This window comes from Brassica oleracea, chromosome C6, assembly GCF_000695525.1.
Source record: "Brassica oleracea var. oleracea cultivar TO1000 chromosome C6, BOL, whole genome shotgun sequence".
NCBI classification, from domain to species: Eukaryota; Viridiplantae; Streptophyta; class Magnoliopsida; order Brassicales; family Brassicaceae; genus Brassica; species Brassica oleracea.
In genome coordinates, this window is record NC_027753.1 from 6337318 (window position 1) to 6348455 (window position 11138).

Genomic DNA, 11138 nt, shown 5'->3' on the forward strand with positions numbered 1-11138 from the left:
TAGTTGTTTGTAGAAACCGGACCACCAAGAATGAACCTCGAGCTTAGGCACGATCGGGACGCGAGCTGGACCCGAACTGTCTTGGACGCGAGCCGGAACAGAGTCGCGAACGGATTACGGTTCGTCGGTATCGTCGGGTTCGGATTAGGGTTCCAAAGCAAATCAGCGCGCCTTGTATCTGTGCGTGAGGGCGCGTCGGTGGTCCGATCGATAAACGGTTTACATTGACTGATTCGTCTCGGCCAGGGCTTCGATTTGATATCTTGAATGTTTTTTGAGTCCTCACGGTTTGGGAGAATGGCCTCTTCGGAGTTCCGAGGCAGATTCCTTTTCATTTAGGGTTTTAGGGTTTTAGCGATTTGGTTTTAGGCTCAGGGTGTTTGAGGCTATTGTGATGATAATGTGTTGTAAACTTAAGGATTTAGAACTGTAAGTTTCTGTATATAATTAATAAATAAGTGTTCCTTTTATATAGGGGTTACAAGAGAGATAAATGGAAATACAATAGTATGAAAGATTACAAATCATAAACATAAACGAATTAGGAAATAGAGAAGTTGTAGCCGCCTCTCTCTCCTCTCCAAGTCTCGCGGCCGCCTCTCTCTTTCTAGGATTGGGCCGTCTCTCTCTCTAAGTGTATGGGCCGGTTATGGACCAGGCCTGTTATGGACATCCACCAATTGATTTATAACAAAAATATAATTTTCTGTGGGTTTATTGGGCTTTTAAATAATTTTTTTAAAAATCTAATACGGATAATTGGATCACCGGATTTACCAGTTCGACTACGGATCTAGGTCGGGTTTCACAACAGCGAGGGCGCTACTTGTCCACTGTACCTTTTGATACCTTCTGTATTTTTATTTAATTAGTTACGGGGTAAATTTGAACTTTAGTAAAAGTATTTTCTTCTATTTGAAATGTTTAAGACGACTTGGACCAGAAATAAAAATTATGTATGGATTTGGAGTTTATGTGCAAAGAAGACAGAAGTAGCTGAGTTAAAAAAGATCATCGCAGATCACACGCAACGCAGGATGTTAGCTATTTCTTAGCGCTAATCCTTAGGCAAATCAGGATAAAATACTATTATTAAATTAGCTTAAGCTAAGAAAGAATCCTTAATTAAGGATTTTTCGGCTTTGGTCCTAGATGAGCTGGCAACAACTGATTCATGCGGAGAAGTGTTGTGTTTCAAATGGGAAAAGTGAAACTTTCATTTTCGCGTCTCGAGCTGAAAAAAAAACCTCTCCATCTCTAAAGGCGAAAGCAAAGGCGATTCGGCGATCCGCTTCGTTGAAGGTAAATCCGGTCGTTTAAACTCATTATTTTTTCTTATGGAGTTGATGCATGTTAATTTCATCAGTTTTTAGGGATTCGATTGTGGGGTTTGAATAGATTTCGGGTTTAAAATCGAATTGGGGATTTAATTTGAATTAGGGTTTCCGTCTGGGTTTGCTATTCTCTTCTTTTCGACAAGCTTCTTTTTTGTTTCGTCGCGATTAAGGGTTCGAGATTGAGTTGTAAATCGATTTAGGGTTTTCTAATCTGGGGCTTTTGATTCGATTATATTTTTTTTGTTCTTGTAGGTCCTAAATGGAGGAAGAACTGCGAGATATGAAAGCACACAAATCATACTACAACATGCTTCATTTCGTTTCAGATGCCCAACAGGGAATTCCAAAGCTGTGCCCCTGTGAATCTATCACGAAGGAGTTCGTCGAAGAAGAGGATACATATGACTACCTCCCTGGGAAAAGATACTTCATTTGCAAAGACTACAAGGTTCAAAATGTTCTGTCTCTTTATACTCCATATTGATTTGTTGTTTGATAAATCATTTTATGTTTTGGCAGAATGACGGGCTACATTTCAGGCAACCATGGGTTATGGGTGTGCAACAAGAGATTGAGAGGCTCAAACAACGGTTTCACGAGCAGGAGAAGCTTCTGCGAGAGTGAGAGACGCTTAAGGTTAGTTTATAACTTAACGTTGATTGCTGTTTGTACAATCTTTCTAACATATTGTTTGTTTTCTCTGATGTCTCTTTAGGCCCAGGTTAAGATGTTGCTTCAGCGTGTGTCTGAACTTGAGAGAGTCCGCTGAGGTTAGTGTTTTGAACTCTTTAAATCTTTAGTTCAAAATTACCAGTTTGAATTCATACGGATTTAATTTTGTAGTTTGAGAACAAAGTAGGATAGTGCGTGTGTCTCCTTGTAGTTTGAGAACAAAGTAGGATAGTGCGTGTGTCTCCTTGTAGTTTGAGAACAAAGTAGGATAGTGCGTGTGTCTCCTTGTAGTTTGAGAACAAAGTAGGATAGTGCGTGTGTCTCCTTGTAGTTTGAGAACAAAGTAGGATAGTGCGTGTGTCTCCTTGTAGTTTGAGAACAAAGTAGGATAGTGCGTGTGTCTCCTTGTAGTTTGAGAACAAAGTAGGATAGTGCGTGTGTCTCCTTGTAGTTTGAGAACAAAGTAGGATAGTGCGTGTGTCTCCTTGTAGTTTGAGAACAAAGTAGGATAGTGCGTGTGTCTCCTTGTAGTTTGAGAACAAAGTAGGATAGTGCGTGTGTCTCCTTGTAGTTTGAGAACAAAGTAGGATAGTGCGTGTGTCTCCTTGTAGTTTGAGAACAAAGTAGGATAGTGCGTGTGTCTCCTTGTAGTTTGAGAACAAAGTAGGATAGTGCGTGTGTCTCCTTGTAGTTTGAAAACAAACTAGGATTGTGACTGGTTAACGTTGTAGTTTGAAACTAAGCTTAACTTCGTAGTTTAAATGCACACCAAACCACCATTAAATTGTGCCTTAACTGCTTCTTTTAGACTAAAACATTCATTTAATTGTCGTGAGCTGTTCTGATATGACAATTTTCAACTAGGCTTCAATGCTGTTAATGTGGAATCATTTATTTAATCCTCTGTGTTTCTACTAGAGAAACACAGACTTCTTCCTAAATGGCAAATAACAATGGTTATGTTTGTATTTTCATGTGAACCAAGTCATGTAGCATGTTGCCTTTATAAGTCTGTTTGTATTTTCATTTGAACCAAGTCGTGTAGCATGTTGCCTTTATAAGTCTGTTTGTAGACTCGGATGTTTATGTGAACCAAGTCATTTGTGCTTCTTCTTCCTTGTACTGTCTCAAAAACGGATTTAATGACGTTTTAGTGTATTCTATTTCCTTTGCTTCTCTTTTCCTTGTACTATCGATTTACAAACCAAAGGATTCAAAATCCTCAAAAAACCTCGCTGATTCAGTAATCCTCAATAAACCTCGCCACGATTCCAATCTCCACACGCCTTGTTCGCTGATTCACAGTAAACCATTCGAGACGAGACGCTCATCCACCCATCCCTCGAGATAAAAATTGTTTCTGTAAGCCTTGGATAAAAATACTTATTTTCATTGATTTCATATGGTTTTCAAAATATAATTCAAATCTTATTTAATCTAGTAAGATAGTGATTGCATTAATTGAATAAATTTAGAATAAAGTTTTTATGGTCATTTTCAAAGTACTACTAATACTATTATATAACAATTATCAGCTGATCACTTCAATAATATAAAATACGTGTATCAACCCATTTTTCTAGAACATATTTTGTATGTCTTAAATTGAATTAGAATTTTGATCACAATCTAATACGGTTTTGAATAATTTATAGTTCAAAAAAGTAATACCAAAAGAAAGTTTATAAAAAGTATGTTTAATATAATGTTAGAGTTCTAAAAAGTGTGCCTTGAAAAATCAGTTTTGAAGGAAGGATAGCTAAATATGGCAGATGAACTCGACCACAGACTCGATGCGGCTGTCTATGAGGCTTTTGATGAATATTTTGAAGATACATACAACAGCATCGCGGAGAATCGAACAAATAAACAGAAGAAACATGCATATGTCGAACGAAACCGCGAAGCGAGCCACAACCGTCTATGGAATGACTTCTTTAGTGAAAATCCATCATTTCCGGAAAATTTATTCAGAAGCCGTTTCCGCATGAAAAAGTAAGTATTCATGCGTATTGTCGACACCCTCTCAGCAAATGTTCCATTCTTTCAGCAAAGAAAAGATGCAATCGGAAGGTTAGGTCTATCTACACTACAAAAGTGTACGACAGCTATTCGTATGCTTGTTTATGGCTGTGCGGCTGACGCCGTAGACGAGTATCTCCGACTTGGTGAAAACACATCACTTTCATGTTTAACCAATTTCACATAAGCCGTAATTCAGTTATTTGGAGATGAATATCTACGAAGACCCACTCCAGAGGATCTTCAACGTTTACTCGATATTGGAGAGATGCGCGGCTTCCTGGGATGATTGGAAGCATCAACTGTATGTATTGGGAGTGGAAAAATTGCCCAACCGCTTGGAAAGGACATACACACGTGGATCAGGAAAGCCGACACTTGTGTTGGAGGCTGTAGCGTCACAAGATCTTTGGATATGGCACGCTTATTTTGGTTCTCCAGATACCTTAAACGATATTAACGTCCTTGATCGATCACCTGTTTTTGATGACATTTACCAAGGTCGAGCTCCAAGGGTAACGTACATGGTCAACGGACACCAGTATGATTTGGCGTACTACCTCACAGACGATATATATCCAAAATGGTCAACATTTATCCAATCTATCACACTCCCTCAAGGTCCTAAAGCAGAGTTATTTGCTAAAGTTTAAGAAGCAACCCGGAAAGATGTGGAGCGTGCTTTTGGTGTATTGCAAGCTCGATTTGCGATAGTGAAGAACCCGGCTCTATCATTTGGCCAAGGAAAAATACGGAAGATTATGAGAGCATGTATCATACTGCACAATATGATAGTCGAAAATAAACGAGGTGGATACACTCTGTACGATACATCTGAATTTGAAGAAGGAGACTCGACCAGAAGTTCACATGTAGAGCATATTAACAACATGCCTTCACATTTCGGTAATATGCTTGGCCTACGGAATCAGGTTCGAGATAGGCGTACACACGAAAAATTGAAAAATGATTTAATAGAAAATATTTGGAACAAGTTTGGTAATGATGAAAATGTATAATTATTGTATGTTTGCTTTTAATCGTTGAATAAATAAAAAATTTAAATTTAAATGTTTTACAAATTTAATTTTTTTAATTCTTAAGGATTTCATATTGGGTAACACCATTGGACATACATTTTAGAGTAAAGTCCTTAACTATTCAAAAAGCAAAAAAAAAAAAAATATATTATATTGTTAAGGACTCCAATGGTGGGTAACACCATTGGAGTTGCTCTAAGACCACACGCAACGCGGGATGTTAGCTATTTCTTAGCGCTAATCCTTAGGAAAATCAGGATAAAATACTATTATTAAATTAGCTTAAGCTAAGAAAGAATCCTTAATTAAGGATTTTTTGGTTTTGGTCTTAGATGAGCTGCAACATCTGATTCGTGCGGAGAAGTGTTGTGTTTCGTATGGGGAAAGTGAAACTTTCAATTTCGCGTCTCGAGCTGAAAAAAAAACCTCTCCATCTCTAAAGGCGAAAGAAAAGGCGATTCGGCTATCCGCTTCGTTGAAAGTAAATCCGGCCGTTTAAACTCATTATTTTTTTTATGGAGTTGATGCATGTTGATTTCATCAGTTTTAGTGATTCGATTGTGAGGTTTGAATAGATTTTGGGTTTAAAATCGAATTGGGGATTTAATTCAAATTAGGGTTTTCGTCTGGGTTTGCTATTCTCTTCTTTTCGACAAGCTTCTTTGTTGTTTCGTCGCGATTAACGGTTCGGAATTGAGTTGTAAATCGATTTAGGGTTTTCGAAATCGATTTAGGGTTTTCTAATTTGGGGCTTTTGATTCGATTATATTTTTTTTTGTTCTTGTAGGTTCTAAATGGAGTTAGAAATGCGAGATATGAAAGCAAACAAAGCATACTACAACATGCGTCATTTCGTTTCAGATGCCGAACAGGGAATTCCTAAGCTGTGCCCCTGTGGATCTATCACGAAGGAGTTCGTCGACGAAGAGGATACATATGACTACCTCTCTGGGAAAAGATACTTCATCTGCAAAGACTACCAGGTTCGAAATGTTCTGTCTCTTTATACTCCATATTGATTTGCTGTTTGATAAATCATTTTATGTTTTGGCAGAATGACGGGCTACATTTCAGGCAACCATGGGTTATGGGTGTGCAACAAGAGATTAAGAGGCTCAAACAACGGTTTCACGAGCAGGAGAAGCTTCTGCGAGAGTGAGAGACGCTTAAGGTTAGTTTATAACTTAACGTTGATTGCTGTTTGTACAATCTTTCTAACATATTGTTTGTTTTCTCTGATGTCTCTTCAAGCCCAGGTTAAGATGCTCCTTCAGCGTGTGTCTGAACTTGAGAGAGTCCGCTGAGGTTAGTGTTTTGAACTCTTTAAATCTCTAGTTCAAAATTACCAGTTTGAATTCATACGGATTTAATTTTGTAGTTTGAGAACAAAGTAGGATAGTGCGTGTGTCTCCTTGTAGTTTGAGAACAAAGTAGGATCGTGTGTGTGTAACTTTGTAGTTTGAAAACAAACTAGGATTGTGCGTGTGTCTCCTTGCAGTTTGAAAACAAACTAGGATTGTGCGTGTGTCTCCTTGCAGTTTGAAAACAAACTAGGATTGTGCGTGTGTCTCCTTGCAGTTTGAAAACAAACTAGGATTGTGCGTGTGTCTCCTTGCAGTTTGAAAACAAACTAGGATTGTGCGTGTGTCTCCTTGCAGTTTGAAAACAAACTAGGATTGTGCGTGTGTCTCCTTGCAGTTTGAAAACAAACTAGGATTGTGCGTGTGTCTCCTTGCAGTTTGAAAACAAACTAGGATTGTGCGTGTGTCTCCTTGCAGTTTGAAAACAAACTAGGATTGTGCGTGTGTCTCCTTGCAGTTTGAAAACAAACTAGGATTGTGCGTGTGTCTCCTTGCAGTTTGAAAACAAACTAGGATTGTGCGTGTGTCTCCTTGCAGTTTGAAAACAAACTAGGATTGTGACTGGTTAACGTTGTAGTTTGAAGCTAAGCTTAACTTCGTAGTTTAAATGCACACCAAACCACCATTAAATTGTGCCTTAACTGCTTCTTTTAAACTAAAACATTCATTTAATTGTCGTGAGCTGTTATGATATGACAATTTTCTACTAGGCTTCAATGCTGTTAATGTAGAATCCTTTATTTAATCCTCTGTGTTTCTACTAGAGAAACACAGACTTCTTTCTAAATGGCAAATAACAATGTTTATGTTTGTATTTTCATCTGAACCAAGTCGTGTAGCATGTTGCCTTTATAAGTCCGTTTGTAGACTCGGATGTTTATGTGAACCAAGTCCTTTGTGCTTCTTCTTCCTTGTACTGTCTCAAAAACAGATTTAATGATGTTTTAGTGTATTCTATTTCCTTTGCTCTTCCTTTTTCTTGTACTATCTATTTATAAATCAAAGGATTCAAAATCCTCAAAAAACCTCGCTGATTCAGCAATCCTCAAAAAACCTCGCCAAGATTCCAATCTCCACACGCCTTGTTCGCTGATTCACAGTAAACCATTCGAGACGAGACTCTCATCCACTCATCCCTCGAGATAAAAATTGTTTCTGTAAGCCTTGGATAAAAATACTTATTTTTATTGATTTCATTTGGTTTTTCAAAATATAATTCAACTCTTATTTAATCTAGTAAGATAGTGATTGCATTATTTGAATAAATTTAGGATAAAGTTTTTTATGTTCATTTGCAAAGTACTACTAATACTATTATATAACAATTACCAGCTGATCACTTCAATAATATAAAATACGAGTATCAACCCATTTTTTTCTAGAACATATTTGGATGTCTTAAATTGAATAAGAATTTTGATCACAATCTAATACGGTTTTGAATAATTTATAGTTCAAAAATGTAATACCAAAAGAAAATTTATAAAAATTATGTTTAATATAATGTTAGAGTTCTAAAAAGTGTGCCTTAAAAAATCAGTTTTGAAGGAAGGATAGCCAAATATGGCAGATGAACTCGACCGAAGACTCGATGCAGCTGTCAATGAGGCTTTTGATGAATATTTTGAAGATACATACAACAGCATCGTGGAGAATCGAACATAAATAGAAGAAACGTGCATATGTCGAACGAAACCGCGAAGCAGACCACAACCGTATATGGAATGACTACTTTAGTGAAAATCCGTCATTTCCGAAAAATTTATTCAGACGCCGTTTTCGCATGAACAAGCAAGTATTCATGCGTATTATCGATACCCTCTCAGCAAATGTTCCATTCTTTCAGCAAAGAAAAGATGTAGTCGGAAGGTTAGGTCTATCTACACTACAAAAGTGTACGGCAGCTATTCGTATGCTTGCTTATGGCTGTGCGGCTGACGCCATAGACGAGTATCTCCGACTTGGTGAAAGCACAACACTTTCATGTTTAACCAATTTCACAGAAGCCATAATTCAGTTATTTGGAGATGAATATCTACGAAGACCCACTCTAGAGGATCTTCAACGTTTACTCGATATTGGAGAGATGCGCGGCTTTCCTAGGATGATTGGAAGCATCGACTGTATGCCTTGGGAGTGGAAAAATTTCCCAACCGCTTGGAAAGGACAATACACATGTGGATCAGGAAAGCCGACACTTGTGTTGGAGGCTGTAGCGTCACAAGATCTTTGGATATGACCCGCTTATTTTGGTTCTCCAGGTACCTTAAACGATATTAATGTCCTTGATCGATCACCTGTTTTTGATGACATTTACCAAGGTCGAGCTCCAAGTGTAACGTACATGGTCAACGAACACCAGTATGATTTGGCGTACTACCTCACGGACGATATATATCCAAAATGGTCAACATTTATCCAATCTATCACACTCCCTCAAGGTCCTAAAGCAGAGTTATTTGCTAAAGTTCAAGAAGCAACCCGAAAAGATGTGGAGCGTGCTTTTGGTGTATTGCAAGCTCGATTTGCGATAGTGAAAAACCCGGCTCTATCACTGGACAAGGAAAAAATAGGGAAGAATATGAGAGCATGTATCATACTGCACAATATGATAGTCGAAAATGACCGAGGTGGATACACTCTGTACGATACATCTGAATTTGAAGTAGGAGACTCGACCAGAAGTTAGCATGTAGAGCATATTAACAACATGCCTTCACATTTCGGTAATATGTTTGGCCTACGGAATCAGGTTCGAGATAGGCGTACACACGAAGAATTGAAAAATGATTTAATAGAAAATATTTGGAACAAGTTTGGTAATGATGAAGATGTATAATTATTGTATGTTTGCTTTTAATCATTGAATAAATAAAAAATTTAAATTTAAATGTTTTACAAATTTAATATTTTTTAATTCTTAAGGATTCCATATTGGGTAACACCATTGGACATACATTTTAGAGTAAAGTCCTTAACTATTCAAAAAGCAAAAAAAAATTATATTATATTGCTAAGGACTCCAATGGTGGGTAACACCATTGGAGTTGCTCTAAGACCACACGCAATGCGGGATGTTAGCTATTTCTTAGCGCTAATCCTTAGGCAAATCAGGATAAATACTATTATTAAATTAGCTTAAGCTAAGAAAGAATCCTTAATTAAGGATTTTTCGGCTTTGGTCCTAGATGAGCTGGCAACATCTGATTCGTGTGGAGAAGTGTTGTGTTTCGTATGGGGAAAGTGAAACTTTCATTTTCGCGTCCCGAGCCGAAAAAAAACCTCTCCATCTCTAAAGGCGAAAGCAAAGGCGATTCGGCGATCCGCTTCGTTGAAAGTAAATCCGGCCGTTTAAACTCATTATTTTTTCTTATGGAGTTGATGCATGTTGATTTCATCAGTTTTTAGGGATTCGATTGTGAGGTTTGAATAGATTTCGGGTTTAAAATCGAATTGGGGATTTAATTGGAATTAGGATTTCCGTCTAGGTTTGCTATTCTTTTCTTTTCGACAAGCTTCTTTGTTGTTTCGTCACGATTAACGGTTCGAGATTGAGTTGTAAATTGATTTAGGGTTTTCGAAATCGATTTAGGGTTTTCTAATTTGGGGCTTTTGATTCGATTATATTTTTTTTTTCTTGTAGGTTCTAAATGGAGGAAGAACTGCGAGATATGAAAGCACACAAAGCATACTACAACATGCTTCATTTCGTTTCAGATGCCCAACAGGGAATTCCAAAGCTGTGCCCCTGTGAATCTATCACGAAGGAGTTCGTCGAAATACATATGACTACCTCTCTGGGAAAAGATACTTCATCTGCAAAGACTACCAGGTTCGAAATGTTCTGTCTCTTTATACTCCATATTGATTTGTTGTTTGATAAATCATTTTATGTTTTGGCAGAATGACGGGCTACATTTCAGGCAACCATGGGTTATGGGTGTGCAACAAGAGATTAAGAGGCTCAAACAACGGTTTCACGAGCAGGAGAAACTTCTGCGAGAGTGCGAGGCGCTTAAGGTTAGTTTATAACTTAACGTTGATTGCTGTCTGTACAATCTTTCTAACATATTGTTTGTTTTCTCTGATGTCTCTTCAGGCCAAGGTTAAGATGCTGCTTCAGCGTGTGTCTGAACTTGAGAGAGTCCGCTGAGGTTAGTGTTTTGAACTCTTTAAATCTCTAGTTCAAAATTACCAGTTTGAATTCATACGTGTGTCTCCTTGTAGTTTGAGAACAAAGTAGGATCGTGTGTGTGTAATTTTGTAGTTTGAAAACAAACTAGGATTATGCGTGTGTCTCCTTGTAGTTTGAAAACAAACTAGGATTGTGACTGGTTAACGTTGTAGTTTGAAACTAAGCTTAACTTCGTAGTTTAAATGCACACCAAACCACCATTAAATTGTGTCTTAACTGCTTCTTTTAGATTAAAACATTCATTTAATTGTCGTGAGCTGTTCTGATATGACAATTTTCTACTAGGCTTCAAATGCAGTTAATGTAAAATCCTTTATTTAATCCTAAATGACAAATAACAATAGTTATGTTTGTATTTTCATGTGAACATGTTGCCTTTATAAGTCTGTTTGTATTTTCATGTGAACCAAGTCGTGTAGCATTTTACCTTTATTAAGTCTATTTGTAGACTCGGATGTTTATGTGAACCAAGTCTTTTGTGCTTCTTCTTCCTTGTACTGTTTCAAAAACG